Source organism: Balaenoptera musculus, chromosome 3 (assembly GCF_009873245.2).
Source record: "Balaenoptera musculus isolate JJ_BM4_2016_0621 chromosome 3, mBalMus1.pri.v3, whole genome shotgun sequence".
NCBI lineage: Eukaryota > Metazoa > Chordata > Mammalia > Artiodactyla > Balaenopteridae > Balaenoptera > Balaenoptera musculus.
Window position 1 is genome coordinate 112466625 of NC_045787.1, and position 17566 is coordinate 112484190.

Below are 17566 nucleotides of genomic sequence, written 5' to 3' on the forward strand. Positions count from 1 at the left end.
TTGAAAATGACTCCAATTTTGATTTTTATTTAGATTAATTTATTTCAAAAGTAAAACTACAGTGGAATATTGGAAAACCAGGATTGAACTTTTAAAATAAAAACAAAATTATTTTAAAGTTTTTCTTCACTAGTACTCTCTGAATTGGGTGCCCTAGATGGTACTATTATCCTTTTCTGGGAAATGCTGACACTTTGGGGAATTGGGGAGGGGGGAGAGCATTGAGAAGAGCCCCAGTAACTACAAAAAGAGAATTAGGCTCTTGCCCCCAGAGATGGAGTGGAGGGACATCAGTCTATGGATGGCCTCTGTACACCTCAGTGTCCCCACCTGGCCAGGACGGTGTTATCTTGAACTACTGGGGTGTCAGTACATGGGCAGGCCTACTTCAGGGAGCTACAAGGTCTGGCACTGCAAGAGCGGTGGGGGATGGTAGAGGTTCCAAGATTTCCACGTGGGAGGGGGCTTAGGGCATCCAGTAAGAAGCTGTAAGATGTTCAGAAGCTTGTTTTGAAGCTACTTTTTCACAGAAAGAGGACTCTCTTCTCTCAGATTTATATTACAAATCATTAAGAGTAGCAAAGTTGTATCCGAAGATGTTTTTATTTACACTTCATACGTGACTGGGAAAATCTCCAACTGTCCATGTCGAGGACAATTATTTTATTATAATGTGGGTTGATTTGGTTAGTGGAGACTACTAGTGGCTATCGGGACGGTGGGAACTAGCCGACTGCCATTCCTGGGCCTGGCCATGGACGAGAGAAGCCTCCGGCAGATCGGCAGATCGGAAGCCAGAGTTTGCGGGCGCCGAGCCAAGCGCGGTGGCTTCCTTCAGCCGCTGTAGCGAGGAGGCCCTTCCCTCGGTGGGTCCCACAGCGGTCACTCGGCCGCTTGCGCGCATGCGCCGACCCCTCGGCGTCCTCCCCGGCTCCTTCCCTCCTTCATCCGGGTCCTGGGCGAGCGGGCGCCGTGCGCGTGTCCCGCGGCCGAGCTGCTAATAAAGTTGCGCTGTGGGCAAGCGCAGCTACGGCGCCGGGAGAGCGCGCGCCGCCGGCCCGTGAGTGAACGTGGGGTCTCGGGAGGGGCGGGCGAGCGGGACCGGGGTTGCAGGCTCTGCCCGGACGCGGCTCTGCCCTAGCGGCCGGACGCGGGCCGAGGCGGGGGCGTGCGGGCGCGGGCGGAGCGGAAACCACCCGGGCCTGAGGGGCGGGAGGTAGGCCGAGTCCCGGCCTGCCGGGGTCCAGGCAGGCGGCGATGGTGCGGCCCGTCTGGCTGTGGAGGCCTCGCCTGCCCCGGGGCGTCCCCGGACTGTGGTGGGAGGCATTCGGTACGCCCTCGCGGGGATCCCCGGCCCCCCTTCTGTCCGGAGGAGCGGTTTGTTCTCCCTCATCCAAGCGCCACCCTCAGTACACACCCCTGGTAGGATTGCCGAGCTCGGCCGAGCAGCCCGGTCGGCTACACTGCAAAGCCGTCCAGTGGCTTGATGAATCCGTGCCGCCGTCGCTTTGTGTTTCAAAGATAAGGATCTACGCTTATCGGTGGAAATTACACTATGGGCAGTTGTGACCTGCTGCTGCGCTCAGCTGGTAGTTAGACCCGGTTTCTGCCACTTGCCATGCCAGTTTTCATCATTGCAAAGATTTCTTCTACTTTATGTAAACTTCAGCGGCAAGGAAAACGACTAGCAAGGTCTGTTTGCCTTCACCATATTCACCCCCTACCGGGGTCCTTCACTTCAGTGTCTGTACTCATATTCCGGTCTGTCCCCCTCCCCCTCCCCCTCCCTCTTTCCTGCCTTCCCCTTTCAGCTGCTGTTATTACGTGGAGTTTGGAGCCTAAGCTTTGAAAACTCCCATGTGGCGCCTGTCTTAAGTCGGAGCATGCTCAGTAGCCAAAACAGATTTTGGTTGCAAAAAGAACTGGGGCGAGGATAGTCGGTTATTTGGACGTTTGCCCGCTTCCTAACAAAATGTTCCAATTCTGGTTTGGATGGCATTGGAGAGTGGAGCTGTAGGCCAGCCTAGAGGTGAGGAATGCCTGAACACCCTGGGCCAGATCTCTATCTTGATTGTAGAGACATTGTTTCCTGACCAGCTGGAGGTCTAGAGAGAGACTGGGGGGCCGGGGGAAGCATTCCTGGCTGCCTGTGCGTTTATATGGGTGTGGTACTCAGTGTATCTTGTTTACCTTATCTTTCTGTGGAAAAAGTTTTGAAGTCTGGTTGGGTTTGTCACATCATGCCTGTTGCCTAGCACCACCAAAAGTGTTCTTATCTAACAACGAAGACTGGATAGGTGGAAGGTTGTGGGTTGGCCTCACAGAAGTTGAGAGGAAGGGGTACTTGAGTTGCTGTTTTTTAAATTCTTTTTTAAATTCTGTTTTTAAACGGGAGTAGTTAAATTTCCTTAAATTAGAGTACCCGAATTGCCCAGAATGAATTAGTTTTTAACTTTAATTTGAAAGCTGAAAGGTTGAAAACCTTAATCCCAATAGATTAGTAACTTTCCAAGCAGTTTAAAGTTGCTGCTAGATGCCAGTTTTGTGGGGAAGACAGTACCTAGACACGATGTGAACATTTATTGATCTGACTATTTTTATGCAATTAGTGTGTTCAAAATTCAGTAAATAGGAATTATTTATAGATCTGAACAAATTATTTTATATTCTTCCTTTTACTGCTACTTTGGTAACTTTTTTCCTCTAAGATGAATCAGAGGTTACAAGAATACGAAACAATTCTTAAGAAACAAGTTAACAAAGTGTAACCTTCGTAAAGGTTGTATTTATTATGTTTAGATTTTTAAAATTTAACCTTTGCATAATTGTCTCTATAGCATCCGCCGTTCTTCCCTCTCTACCTTGCTGCTCCCTGAGTCAGTGTGCCTTTTCATATAGCTGCTGTTCTCGCATAACTTTACCCGTTTATTTTTGTTAATAAAATTGATTTGTCATTTATGCTTCCATTCCTTTCCGATCACAGCTGAAATAGGCAATAAAAGTTTGATGAACCTTCCCAACTAACTTTCCTCTTAGATTTTAAATGCATCCATATGATATGATCTAGATGAAAGAAGAGAACAGTGAACGGGAAGAGAAAAGAATAAAATATTTTTGTAGGTTCTGTGCAGATTTGGTGGAATTATCTACTTGTCTGGTTCACTGCGGTAGGCGCCACAAAAATGGGTAGATTGATGTGTGTTGCATTTCTTTCCCCTCTGGCAAAGTCAGTTATTAATTTCAGAGGGAGACAGTGGCAGAATGTTGTTACTAATGAGGTTTGAATCAGATTGACTGGTTATGTAACATGTTGCTGGGAGTATGATTAAAAGTTGCCTTCTGTAGCAAGATAGAGGCAAATAAATTCTGCTTACCCTCTTCACTGGGTTTTAATTCTTGGCTGAACCTGAAGGCACATTAGACTATAACCATAATTATACCTGGGCAGCCTGTCTGTTTCCTGTTTTCATCATGAACCCAAACATTATGATTTGCAGTGATGATCTTTTTTGTCCCTTGCATTAAGCAGAGGCAGTATGTTTTCGCTTGCTTCTGAAAACGGATTTGTAACTTGGTCAAATCAAAGATACTGGCTTCTTAGTGTTTTGAAGACTAGGCAGTAAAATATCGAACAGTTTTTAATTTCTTTGTAACTTGAAATACTATCTTAAAAAATCTATTTCACACATATTGTTTAATTGTAAATTTTAATGTTACCAGTAGTTTGTAGAGTCTTTGAGTAAGAAAGCCCTTTTTGTTTATGACTTACGAGTGTTTATTATTAACCAGATGTATATGTTGATTCAGGCAGTGAGCCACACATTTGGGTGAATTTCATAGCTGACTTGAGTACTCTTTAGGATATAGCTGCCTTTATTCCCCTGGTTTATCAGTCTTCCCTGTTCGCTTTACTTCTAGAGGGTCTATGTTCTTTGTCTCTCTTTTTTTGTGCTTCATACTATGCACAAAAAAGAAACTGAAATAGTTTCTTTTCTTCAAATGTTACAGGTGCCGTATACCCTATGGGTTTGCCAGTGTATTGATAAGGTCAAAGACATTGGAGAAGATTTCCTTTTGTTAGGGACAGTCTTATAAAAGGAAATATTATAAACAGCCTGGGGGATGATTCTTATTTCTAACCGTCTGGATATTTTGGAGAAAAGACTATCTGGGAGGGTAGGACCCAAGAAGACTGCACAGAGATAGTACGCAGTCTCCACCAAAGATGATGATGAATGACCTCACAAAGTCTCTCCATGTATTTTTACACCTTGTTTTTCACCTTCCAAAGTTAATAGAATAAAAATAATTGAAATTCTTAGTGCTGGATTATCCAATTCATTGCCATTACCTAGACCTCGGAATCTGAGAGGTGCGTTTACTACTTGGAAGGTTAAGATATAAAATTCTCTTTGAAGAATTGTTAAAAACTAGATTGTTGTTAGGATCAGCTAGTTTTTCATATTCTAACAGCTTTTATTGTTTCACAACTTTGAAAAGATGGCGTAATTACAGAGTTACTAGGTTTTTCATAAATAATCAGCTAGTTCTAGGCTCTGTAGTTTTGATACTTTTTTGCCTTGGGCACCTAGGTTGGGGAATTTTTGTTCCCTTTCTAGTAGAGAGGTGGTTTTAGTGACTTTTCTTATTGTATCCCTAACTTGGTTGTGATAGTATTTTAGAAGAAAGAATTCTTTATTAGATGGTTCTGTGTGTGCAGTACTATAATTGGAATTCACTATTGGAAGACGGTTGTTAAAGTACACTTCGTACATAGGGTTTGCTCTTGAATTCTTTGGTACATCAGTCTCTGCTTATTATATATATATATATTTATATATATATTTATATATATATATATAATTTACAGACTGGTATACTTTGGAAATTTGAAAATGGCCTTATCTGTTGTGAGATTTAACTGGATTTTTCTTTTTGGTTTCCATGTATGTTGTTTTGTTATTACTGAAAATAATAGTAAGAAAAAAACTAGTGTCACCTTCCCACCTTTCTTTGAGCATAGCAGCTGGAGTCCTGTGAACAGTTTTACACTTTTCAGATTTAACTATGATCTCAGAATATGGCTGGTACTTTCAAGGCAAGTTTTGTTCTGTTCACTTCTGTTTTCATGATGTGTTAGGATTTGCCTAGCATCCTATCTGGTAGGCTGTATAAGTTGAGGTCTAGTTATTCTGGTTTGTGTATTTCCAGGAAAAGGGGGGTGCTGCAGAACTTTTTCAAAGCTAGTCTTTTGTTTTCTTTCCCCTTCTTCACATCATTCTGCCCACTTAGGTGAGTAGGTGACTTGACCTCTGGGGTACACATGAGGTATCTGGAAAACATCTTCATAAAGCATTGGAATATATGTTGTGTACACAAGTTAGCACTTTGTACTCCAGAGACACATTCTATAACGTAATGATTTGGTATCTGCCCTTGATGATTTTATAATTTAAAGGAAAGCACTATAAAGATTGACCAGCTCTGTGTCTATTCCTGTGCCTACAAGCCTCTACAGGTATACTCAGACACATCTGGCAGCAATGTCAGAAATCTTGCAGGCTCTGGCGGTGAGTGATACATCTAGATCAGGCTCTGCTTAATTAGAGGACTTAGAGGAGCAGGCGAGGTTTAAAGAGTGATTAAAAACTGGGAAACAGAAGTCTGGATGTAGGAGATAAAAAAGTAGAGACTTGTGTGGTCACAGAGAGAGACTAGGTGAGAGTATTATGGTGTGAGAAGTGTCAGGGATCATGAGTTCAGCTCCTGGATGGCTGTGAGAACTTTGGGTGTCTTTGGAAATTGGGAGCCACAATTGGGAAAAGTGGTGATTTAAGCGTTTCTCTAGGAAAATGATTTTGATTTTACGATTGTGATTTTATTTCCTCCTCTTTGTAGATGTTCCAATAAAGAATAGGATTTCTGAATCTAGGAGAGTTTTGGAGCCAACGTGCTCTTGGTTTCTTTCTGTTACTTGAGTGTAGTCGTGGATGTGGCTTACGTGCTTTGTAGTAATTGTATACCTAGATCTAGGATTGGTTTGACAGTGGTGGGGGGTGGGTGTCTACTTTTGCTGATACTTGGTGACTAAGGATGTTAGAACCACAGGGGTAAGACATTTTTAAAGCTTTACCCCCACCAACCACAAAATGTTATCTTTGTATATAGGTAAGTGACTTTCTCCCATTGCAGATGGTCCTAAGGGCCTTGGTTCTCAAACCTACTGCAGAACCTGGGACGCTTGTTAAAAATATGGGAGGTAGGGCCCTACTCTCAAACCTAATGAATCTGAATTTTGTGGAATGGTTATGAGGAATTTGTTTCTTTAAAACCCCCATCTGTAATTCTTCTGTGTAGGTTTGGCTGAGACGATGGTGGCTTGTGACCCATATGCACATTTATTTGCATGGGTTGATGTGCTCAGGAGATTGCCTTTTGGCTAACGGTGTTGGGTGAAATTTTTGGATTGGTTTGCTTGCCTTTTATTTTGAATTGAAGCAATTAGAGAGATGTCGGAGCAGAAAGTGAAGGAGCTGTTTCTATGAATTTACCTCTGAAGTCTGGGCATGAGCAGTGTGTGTCTATGTGTCTGTCTGTCTGTTTGGGGGAGACTGTTGAGGGAAGTTTGTGTGTGTGTTTATGGTAGGTCGGAGGTTCTACTCAGGTAGTTGAAGTAAGAACAAGACTTTTGGTTTCTTGACGTTAATAAAAATTCATTTGAATGGAAGCCTGGTAAAGTTTAACAACATTTTATTCATACATTTAATGTATGTAAAATGTAACTCCGGATCATCCTTTAGCTTCCCTATCAGCCTTTCCCAAATCATTTGATGACAAATCCTATTCTTTGGGTAGCCCAGGCTGATGCCTTGGAATCATTATTGACTCCTCCGTTCTCACATTCCCCGTTCTCTTCCATCAGGAAACCTTTTGTCTCCCAAAACATGTGAAATTTTCCATTTCTTACCACCCCACTGCTGTCACCCTGTCTGAGCCATGATCATCTCTTACCTAAATTGCTTCAACTCTGGACTGATCTCCCCGCTTTTTACCCCTGCTGCCCACCCCCGCCCCCATTATTCTTAACATGTGGGCCAGAGTGATTCTTTAAAATAATAAAAGTCTGAAAATGTCATGTCTTCACTCAGAGTTCTCAGATGGGTCCACATTTCACTTACCGTAAAAGCCAAAGCTCTTATCATATCCAGCATGGCTCTCTTACCTATTTGACCCCTTTCCTTGTTTTCCCCTTCTTGTTTGCTTATTCTCAGGCTTCAGGGTCTTGCAGTTAACTTGAGTGTGCCAGGCATGCTCCCTCCTTGGGATTTTCACATTGCCTGTTGCCTTTGCCTGTACTAGTTTTCCCTTAGATATCTGCCTGGCTCACTCTTATTTCCTTAAAGTATTGACTCAGTTGGCGCCTTCTCAGAGAGGCTCAGCCCAGCCACCCTATTTAAAATTACACCTCTCCCACAGTGCTCCCCATCCACCTTCCTCTGCTTTATTTTTCTCCATACCATTTTTCACCTAACAAACTATACTGTATCACTTATTTATTGTCTTTTGTCTGTCTCCCTCCACTGGAATGTAAGCTACATGAGGACAAGGATTTTGGCCCCCTTTATTCACTTGTATATTCCCAGTTCCTAGAATTCTACCTCAATAAATAGACTTTTGAATGAATAACTTGAATCAATTTAACAAGTTCTCTGAATATGCTTAGTACTGTTTTTTAAAAATTACATTCTAGTGGGAGAGACAAAAATCAAGTAAACCAACGAATAATTACAAATTGGTAGTACAGTGAAGGAAATGAATATAGTACTGGATTAGAGCTTAGGGAAAACCTACTTTATATAGAGTTAGATGATCAGGGAAGGTCTCTGGGATGATAGCTAAAGCTGAAGCCTTAGTGATGAGAGAGCTAGAAATTAGTGGTTGGAGCTTGAGGAAAGTGGTCCAGGCAGAGAATGGCATTTGTAAAATCTGTGAGGTACAGAAGATATTCCAGTACAGGAAGATAAATGCTTTTGAAAAATGAATTCTTACTATTATTTATTGGAAGCAGAAAGTATTTGCCTCTAGTTTTTGATTGACTCTTCTTAAATTTCAGCCTCCAAATTTGTATAACCCTAAATATACTGGAGAGAATTCTTTTGAAATAAGAATGACTCTTATAAATCCTCTCTTTAGTAAGAATTTTAGTATAGTTGAGGTACATCTGCACTTTGGTTTTAAAGTAGGTTTTTTCCCCCTAACTATACAAGAAATTCATGTTTATTTTAAGATGTCCAGAATTGCATGAAGCCGAAAGTAAAAAGTACCCTGAACCCCACCCTACCCCCATGGCTAATATCCTTTCAAATGCTTTGTATTCACATTCTCATTCATTAGACAAATATTTATTGAGCATATGTATCACTAGGCTTACAGTGATGAGTGAAACAGATATGGCTCTTCTCATTTACATTCTTGCCAGGTTGTACAGGTAAATGTAAAAACATAGATATGTTAAGTGCTACGAAATAGAGGTAGGTGAAGCAGTAAGTGCGTATAATAGGGGAATTTCACCTAGGCAAGGTAGTCTGGGAAGGCTTCCCTGAAGAAGGGATGCTTGAGCTGAAATAGAAGTAAAGTGTGTGTGTGTGTGTGAGTGTGTATGTTTTGTAATGTGATAGATTCTTTTGTAATGCATGATATCTCTTAATTTTATAAGATTTTCATTTATGGTTGAGGTGCCACTCTTTTTCTTTGGATTTCCAAGGTAGTGCTCTGTGTTGTTATTGTTCAGTTGATAGTTGCAGTTTTTCAGAAGAATTTCAGGGAACCTAATACACACAGGGATTTCTGAAGCTCATAATTAAATCCCAGGTTTCTTTCTAGCTGTCTGAAATGACAAAACCCATTAGTGAAAGAGTCATCTAGTTAGGTCTTCGTAAACCAGAGGTAAACTATAAAAAGCCAAGGTAATAGCACATAATGTGTTCACAGTTATTTTCTTAAGTCCCTCCAAGTTCTGATGTACGAAGTAGCACACATTCCTATCTACTCAGTTACTGGCCTTCTGTGCTTGCTGTATATATTTTTTACTCTGTTTTAATACCCCATCTCTGTTGAGTATCATATGGAAATCTATAGTAAAACTAAGTGATGTGCTAAACAGCATATGAAGCTCTTCATAACATCTTCTCTTTTTCCCATTATTCTTTATGATCATTGAGATTACAGATAGTATCTTTTAAGCCTCAGTTCCTAGCACAGAGTATTCCTGGCTTACTAGGCACCCAATAAATTTGAATAAATCAAATTCAACTCTTACTTATCTTTGTATCATCCTCCAAATTTTTATATTCATTCCTCCTGTCTTGAGCTTTAAGTGTCACATGTGCTTGGACTTGGATCAGTACTTGCTTCCTTATACCCCTCCACCATCACCTTTTTGCTTCATCTTGGCAATAACTAGAATTCCCCTTTTTGGGTGAGCGGTGTCTAATTCTTTCAGCTTTTAAACCTTTACTTTCTTTTTTTTTTTGGTTGTGTATGTGGAGTCTTAGTTCCCCGACCAGGAATCAAATCCGCACCCCCTACATTGGAAGTGCAGAGTCTTACCGCTGGACTGCCAGGGAAGTCCTCAACCTTTACCTTTCTTGACTGCCCCATTTCTCTTCTTGGTGGTCAGCAAGTCCTATGGATTGTTTATCTGTAATGTCCCTCATAACTCTTCCTTTTCTATCTCTACTACCGTCACTACCTGGTCTGCGTACCACCACCCTGGTGCGGCTTCCTCTCATAGTTGGATTACATGTTTTCCATTTACCCTCTCTGCCCCTCTTGGTTAAGTCTTTACTTGGCTATGTGCTGTTGCCATTTTTGTCTTCTCAAAATGGCTCTTTGAACATGTCTTTCTGCTTAGATAGAACTCTGTACTGCATATAGGATTACTTCTAGCAGCCTGACTCCTTTACCTTATACTGTCTTTCTTTGTTTGGCTTTCATTCTGTGGTGGTATCTTTCCCTTTAGCTTCACGATCTAGCTGATTGTCTCCTCCTAGTCTTTCTTGCCTCATTTGGCTTAATGATACTTGGTTTTCCTTATTCTTGTCCTTTATTACCAACTGGATTATGAATTATAGATTGTCATATTCCTTTTTGGATCTTGTGATAGTCATTCCTGAAATCTGTGCTAATATCATGAGCAGTTATCCACACCTAATCATTAAGGCTTTTATTCACTTAAGTGCTGTGTGTGTGTGTGTGTGTGTGTGTGTGTGTGTGTGTTTGGGTGGGGGGAACAGGGAGCCTGTCAGAGCTAGGTTATTGTACATTTGCTGAGCCCTCCACTTTTTGCTGTCACCAGCCATTTGAAGCACAGTTAATTCCTTCTTAACAGTCGTATTCACAAGTGTGTAATCTTTTCACCTTTTCCTCCCCTGTTTTCCAGTTATATTGGCATAATTCCTCTTCCTTTCTGTTCTTTTTATGGTTCCCCTAAACAGATAGAAGTTTGAAAGTGATCACTAGATATCATTATATTCACTCAAAACTGCAGTACTGATGAGAATCGACTTACTTTACACAGATTATCCTGTGTATTTCCTAATGGGATATTAGATTTTGGGGGATTCTCTGGGTTTTAAGCTAGAAATAGAAATTCCCTGAAAGATATCTTGGGCATTGTTCAATTTAGTTTGTGTGATTTGTTTGTTTGTTTGTTTTATTGACTTCTTTGTTAGCCTCCTATGCATTGTTTTAAGAAGACTTGGCTTTTAAGAAGGCTCAGTTACTATTTAGCATTCAAAAAGGTTGGGTTAGTATGACTCCAGAAGAGCAAAAGGAAAACAGAATTTGTCTTCTGTCCCCAATTATGCTATTGAAACATGGCTTTAACATTTATAAATAATAACTATTTTGAAAGAGCGTCTCGTGGAGGTTTATTGCAAAAGAAAATAACTCCATGATTTAAGTTCCTTGAAGCCTACCGATATTTTGGTTTTCGTAGGAACTAAATAAGTCACCTTTAAAGAGTAATAACAAATATTTTATTCTCAATGGTGTACTTTAGGTTAGCTTCAATGTATTAGGTGGCCCAGGATGAGGATGACAGAGGCACAAATAGAATTTGCTCAGAAGCCAGGTTTTCATGTAGGGTATTGTCTTACGTATCTGGGCTGTCAAATGCATCTTCTCATCTACTTAGAAGAAAACTCGGAGGTAAGCAAGCCCTGGAGCACTTGAAAGTACCAGAGGTACAAAATACATACTCTGTGCTAAGTAGGTCCTTTTGGAGTTAGAAGAAAAGTTCATTTTCCTTAGGTAGTTTATACATCATTAGGTAGTAGCCAAGCTTCTCCAAAATCAACACTCAGGAATGTGGGAGAAGCTGTGAGGAATGGAGAAAGGGGAGGCAAGAAAGGAGAATGAGAACAAGAAAGAAGGGAGAGCAGTAGATACTGGTGGGAAGTGATGGGGAACATCAGAAAGGACTTTGGGACAGGAGGAAAGAAAAAGCTGCCTTATTTCTTCTAAGATATGCATTTTTTCCACCTCATAACATCTCTGAAATTGGTATGTGTCTTATAGCCGATGGCATCTGAATATTGGTTTTGGCTAGGTGGCAGTTTTGATGTTGTTGTCATTGCACGTGCATGATCTCTGCCTTTGCTGTTTTCATTGCTGTCATTTCTTTCATTTACACCCTCTGGGAAGATCAAGGAAGCAACAGTATCAAAACTTGCAGGATGGGTGTCAGTGGCTTGAACAACAATCCCGGAGTAATATTGGAACACTCTTCAGACCTACAGTCTTGATGGCAGAAGGATGATATTATGAAGAAAAAAATCTAAGCAATGAGAAAGCATGGTGTGATAGTTTAATTTGCAGCCTTTTCTTCCTTCAAGGTTCATAAAATAATGGAACCTCTTAAGTAGATGGCTTTGTATATTTGATGAAATAAAGTAACCCAGCTGTGTATTTAAAATCCTGAGCCTGATGTCAAAAAATTTCATGATTATTGCAATAATAATGACTACAGTTTCCCTTTGCTCAATATGTACTATGCCAGGCATTAAGTGTGTATCTCATTTAATTCTCAGAACTGATACTCATTATACAAAATAGGAAAAATGGATATTTAGGTGTGTTAGATTCAGAATTTGAACCCTAGTTCATTAGACTTCAAATCTGGTGTTTTTGTGTGTTACAATACGTATATGAATATCCCTGTGTAGATTAGCCTTATTGTATGTATCTAGTCACTTTCCTTGTTCTACCACCTATGTTCCAGCAAACTGAACTGTAGTATTTCCCCATCCTGGTAGATAAAAACTCTGATTTTATGTCTTTATCAGAATAGCATTTATGCCTAAGATATAGCTACTTCATGCTTTTTGTCTCCCTCCACTCCCTTCCCCCAAGGGCCATCCCTTGAATTTCTTTTAGCATCCTATACACCCTAGGGGATCTGCCATTCTCCATGGTGTATTGCAGATAGGAATGGGCACATCTTAGTTGATTATTAATTTGTAATTCTTACGGTTAAGGTCTGGACCTGATTTATCTTTTAACCCTTTAGCATCTAGTTTAGTGGCTCGCCCTTTTTAGGTACACTCAGTAAGTATGTGTTGTATAAATAAGAGTATAAGTCTGCTATTGAGTTTAGCATGGGTGGTATATATTTGTGCCTCAGTAGACCCTGAAAGCATTGTAGAAAGGGAGTACAGAGGACCAAATTTAACTACCCAGCAATCTGTAACCTCTAAAGGCTGAAGTTAATGAATATAGCGTTTTTGGACTTTTCTCTATTACTGGGATAAGTTTAGAGATAATATAGAAGAGTATTGTTGTTGGTTGTGAATACAATCAGCTGTTTGAATTGAGGATGGGTGTTCTCAGTGTTTCTAAATTCATTTTATTTAGTGAAAGGCGAAGGGGGTGTGAAAAATTGAACCAACTTTTCAATAAGAGATTTAAAATTAAACCTTTTGGGTACTAGAAAACCTGATCATACTCTTATTTTCAAAGGTATTGCAGGTTCACTGGGACTCATATTGCATATGCTAGTATTTGCAAATCAAAAATATTATTATTTTACTCTATTTTTTGTATTCGTAATGAAAAATGCTATCATAATGGAGGACTTTTGTGAGGGTAGTAAAATAAATCTGTTGCTCTATCCCAAGCACTCTGATACTTTTATTTCAATTTGTGGACCAATGTCTTATTTTAAATATATATTTGACAGAAAAGATGACAGGAGAAAATTGATCTATCACATGGGTACCATAAAACAGTTTTACCAGGACTTCCCGGGTGGCACAGTGGTTAAGAATCCGCCTGCCAATGCAGGGGACATGGGTTCGAGCCCTGGTCCGGGAATATCGCACATGCCGCGGAGCAAGTAAGCCCGTGCGCTACAACTACTGAGCCTGCACTCTAGAGCCCGCAAGCCACAACTACTGAGCCTGCGTGCCACAACTGCTGAAGCCCATGCACCTAGAGCCCGTGCTGCACAACAAGAGAAGCCACCACAATGAGAAGTCCGCGCATCGCAACAAAGAGCAGCCCCCGCTCGCCGCAACTAGAGAAAGCCCGTGTGCAGCAACGAAGACCCAATCCAGCCATAAATAAAAAAATAAATAAATAAAATTTAAAATTAAAAAAAAAGAAAAGCTTATGCTATATTTAGGTCTTCATGAGCCAATGATAATTGGTTCAGGAAAACACCCATTCAAAATGAAACCACTTAGAATGCAGACCAGTATTTCATACTGAATTGTGAATAAAAGGTCTGATTGGGACTTTATCTTAAAAACTTAAAATTTTGGAAAATCATTAGGTTATAATTGTAAACATGCATTAAGTTTTATAATGAACAAAGACTGAATTGAGTATGGATAGGCTTAATTTTTCTCACAGAACAATTTAGTAGCATGATATGACATCCTTCATGTTTGACATTTGTGGTACTAATATTAAGAGCATTTTTATTTTTGTGAAAATATTCATTAAAATATATATGGATTTTCCCATGGACTTCTGTTAATCCGTTGACAGTGAAGTTATTATTGCTTACTGATAACTATAAAAGTGGTGAATTTCCCAAACTCACTGTTCATCATTAGTGCAAACCACTGCAGGAGTACTGTCCATCTGGGTCATATTGCATTCTTCCTGTGGGTCTCAGAGGCAAAGGGAACCGCACATCTGACGCTTATGTTGCTTGATGGGCCATGATTGATAAAGTCCTTTGTCTTTCTCTGACTCAGGAGTCTCATGTTCTTTGACAGTATGCATGAAACAACAATAGACTTATTTGTTTATAGGATGATAAGGTAAAATTAAATCCCAGACCTTGCATCTTTTGCTCTCATTTTAATAGACTTTATGAAATGTTACAGTTTTTGCAGAATTTGCAGTTTTACTTGTGGTTTAGAAGCTGTTATAGTAAGGGAGATGCTAGTGAACAAGAACTAATTATAAGTGATCAGTACACTAGTAAATTTTTAAAAAATATTTTAAATTGAAGTATATCTTAAAGTGCACAAATCTTATGTGTATAGCTCAGTGAACTTTTATGTATGTGTACATCTATACCACCATCACCCAGATCAAGATATAGAAATTTTCTAGCTCCCCAGAAGGCTGTCTTGTCCCCTCTTAGTAATATTCTTGCCTCTGATGCCATAGGTTAGTTTTGCCTGTTTTTCAGTGTCATGTAGTTGGAATGATAAAATGTGTAATCTTTTGTATCTGACGTCTTCAGTATATCAATGCGATTCATGCATGTTTTACATGTGTGTGTTCTTTTTCATTGCTGTGAAGTATTCTGTTGTATGAATTTATTACTATGACTTATCTACCCACTCTACTGTTGATGAATATTTGGGTTATTTCCAATTTGGGACTATTACAAATAAAGTTGTTATGAACGTGTACTTGCCTTTAGGTTGACATAGCACTTGTTTCTGTTGGATATATACCTAGGAATGGAATTGCTGGGTCATAGGGACCTATGTTTAGCATTAGTAGATGTTGTCAAACAATTTTCCGAAGTGGTTGGGCTAGTTTATATTTTTGCTAGCAATATGTAAGAATTGTTCTGATTGTCATGAACACCTTCTCTCTCTCTCTCTTTTTTTTTTTTAAGTCTAGCTATTCTGGTAGATGTGGTGTGATATTTCACTGTCTTTGTTTGTTTTTTAAATTTCTTTGATAACTAATGCTGTTGAGTCCATTTTACCATCTAATGGCAATTTTGATGTCTTTTGTGAAGTGCCTGATCAGGTCTTTTACTTATTCACTAGTGAATTTTTATAATCAATTTTGCTCCCTTTTTAAACTTTAGATAACAAGTACTTGGATTACTTGCACATACCAGTTATGCAGTTTGGAAAGTTATAAAACATTTTTAGAAAGAATTCAATTAAACATGTTTAAAATTTTTAATCATTCCATATTTAAAGAGGTGAGTGCAAAGTTTGTCCCTTCTCCTTTCCCAGTGCTAGAAATTCATGTGTGAATAGCATGTTTGAGTTTATAAAGCATCTGTTACATGTATGTATATGTATATGTGTGTTTTCAGTACTTCAGGCACACATTATTTTATTACTTCATCATTTTAATGACTTAGGAACCATCATCCCTATTTCACAGAAAAATTAATAGGCTAAGAAAGAGTGATACCTGGTCATGGTCATATACCTAGTAAAGGACAGAATCTGATCCTTTTCTGTTTTCATTACATTGATAATACTTTAAAAAATTAAAAATAGTGCATTTTTGAGTTATAAAATATTTAAATGTAGAAAAGTAGAGAAAATAATATATGTGATGATTTGTCAGATTTTTTTCAAATCCAGTTTTAAAAGAAACACAGCTAAAGCTTTTCCATTTGTTCTTCCACCTTCTTTCTTCTTTCACCAGAGGTAGTCAGTATTCAGTATCCTGAGTTTGGTATGTATCATTTCCATGCATACTTTTATTCTCTTACTATATCTGTGCATGTCCATAAAGAACTCCTTTTTTTGTTTTAAATTTTATACAGTTGCTCTTTTTTACAAATTGCTTTTTTTTAAACTCTCTACTCACTTATTTAATAAATAAGCACTGTTCTAGGTCCAGGGGAATACGATGATGGATAAAGAATACAAGGCTACCTGCCTACTAACATGTCTGTGGGGAAGACATGTAGTTAATAAATAAAATCCATATGATATCAGATTATTATAAATGTCATGAAAGAAAATTGAGCAGGACCAGGGGATAGAGAATGATGCAGGAGTGGGATGTATGCTCTTTTAGATAAAGTGGTCAGGGAAGTCCTTTTTCAGGAGGTGACTTTTGAGCAGCTGAATTAATTGAGAGAGAAAGCCACGTTAAGATCTGGGAGAGGAGAATTCCATGGGAGGGAACATCAAGTGCAAAGGCCTTGAGGTAGAAATGACTTTGGAACATTTGAGAAATGGAAAGCCTTCAAGTGTGGTTACGTGCAAAGTTAGCTAGGAGAATGCTAAAAATGAGTTTGGAGGAGAAGCCAAAGGCTGGATCGTGTAGGTCCTATAAAGTAATGTTAAAGAATTTGGATACTGAGTGTAATGGGAAACTGCTGGATGAATTTTGAGCAGAGAAATGACATGGTTTGATATACTTTTAAGATTACTTTTACACTGGAATTCTGTGTATTAGAAAAGAATATAGAAGTTCTTTCTATATAGGTATGGAAAGATCTTGAAGATACATTGTTTATACATTTTTCTGTACCTTGCTTTTTTTCTTTTCAATATACCACCATTTGTGTAAAAAAGGTTATGATTATTTATATATCTGTATTTGTAAAATTTCTCTGGAAAGACATAAAAGACAATACAAGAGGGATTGCCTGTGAGAAGGGGACCTGAAGATGGGGCAAAAAATAGGAAGGAAGCTGACCACTCTGCACTTTGCATAGCAGGAAAATATTTTAAAATTGTTAACAGAAAGGGTACACATCTTCAGTATTCAGCCTGCCAAATTTTCACAAGGTGACTCTCTCATAAAATCACCCAGAGCAAGATGAAGAACTTTACCAGGATGGCAGAAACCCTCAAGCTCCCTTCCAGTCAGTACCCCCACCCTTCCCTTTAAAGGGTAACCACCATCCTGAGTTCTAATAGCATGCATGAGTTTCACCTGTTTTTTTTGTAATAGCACTGTTAACTCCATTCTGTTCTATAGTAGATAATAGATTATCTCCTATTTTATTTATTTATTTATTTAATTTATTTGGCTGCATCAGGTCTTGGCTGTGGCACTTGGGATATTTGTTGCGGCACGTGGGATCTTTCCCTGCGGGGCACAGGCTCTCTAGTTGTGGCACGTGGGCTCCAGAGCAGGCAGGCTCAGTAGTTGTGGCTCACGGGCTCTAGAGCGTGTGGGCTTAGTTGCCCCGCAGCATGTGGGATCTTAGTTCCCTGACCAGGGATCAAACCCGCGTCCCCTGCATTGGAAGGCGGATTCTTAACCACTGGACCACCAGGGAAGTCCTTCTACTTTTATCTTAGCATTATGCCTTTGTTAAAAGGTTAAAAAA

At 39.5% G+C, this 17566-nt stretch overlaps 1 protein-coding gene across 4 annotated transcripts in view; it reads left to right on the forward strand.

Moving 5' to 3' along the window:
- The first annotated feature begins 929 nt into the window (after window positions 1-929).
- Window positions 930-17566, forward strand: part of SMAD5 (SMAD family member 5) — a 52961-nt gene continuing 36324 nt past the window's right edge. For 2 of the 4 annotated variants that reach the window (XR_005019282.1, XM_036846791.1), the window contains exon 1: window positions 930-1060. The gene's annotated coding sequence lies outside the window, so the exon portion shown is untranslated. The other 2 variants (XM_036846793.1, XM_036846792.1) reach the window with 2 other exon arrangements.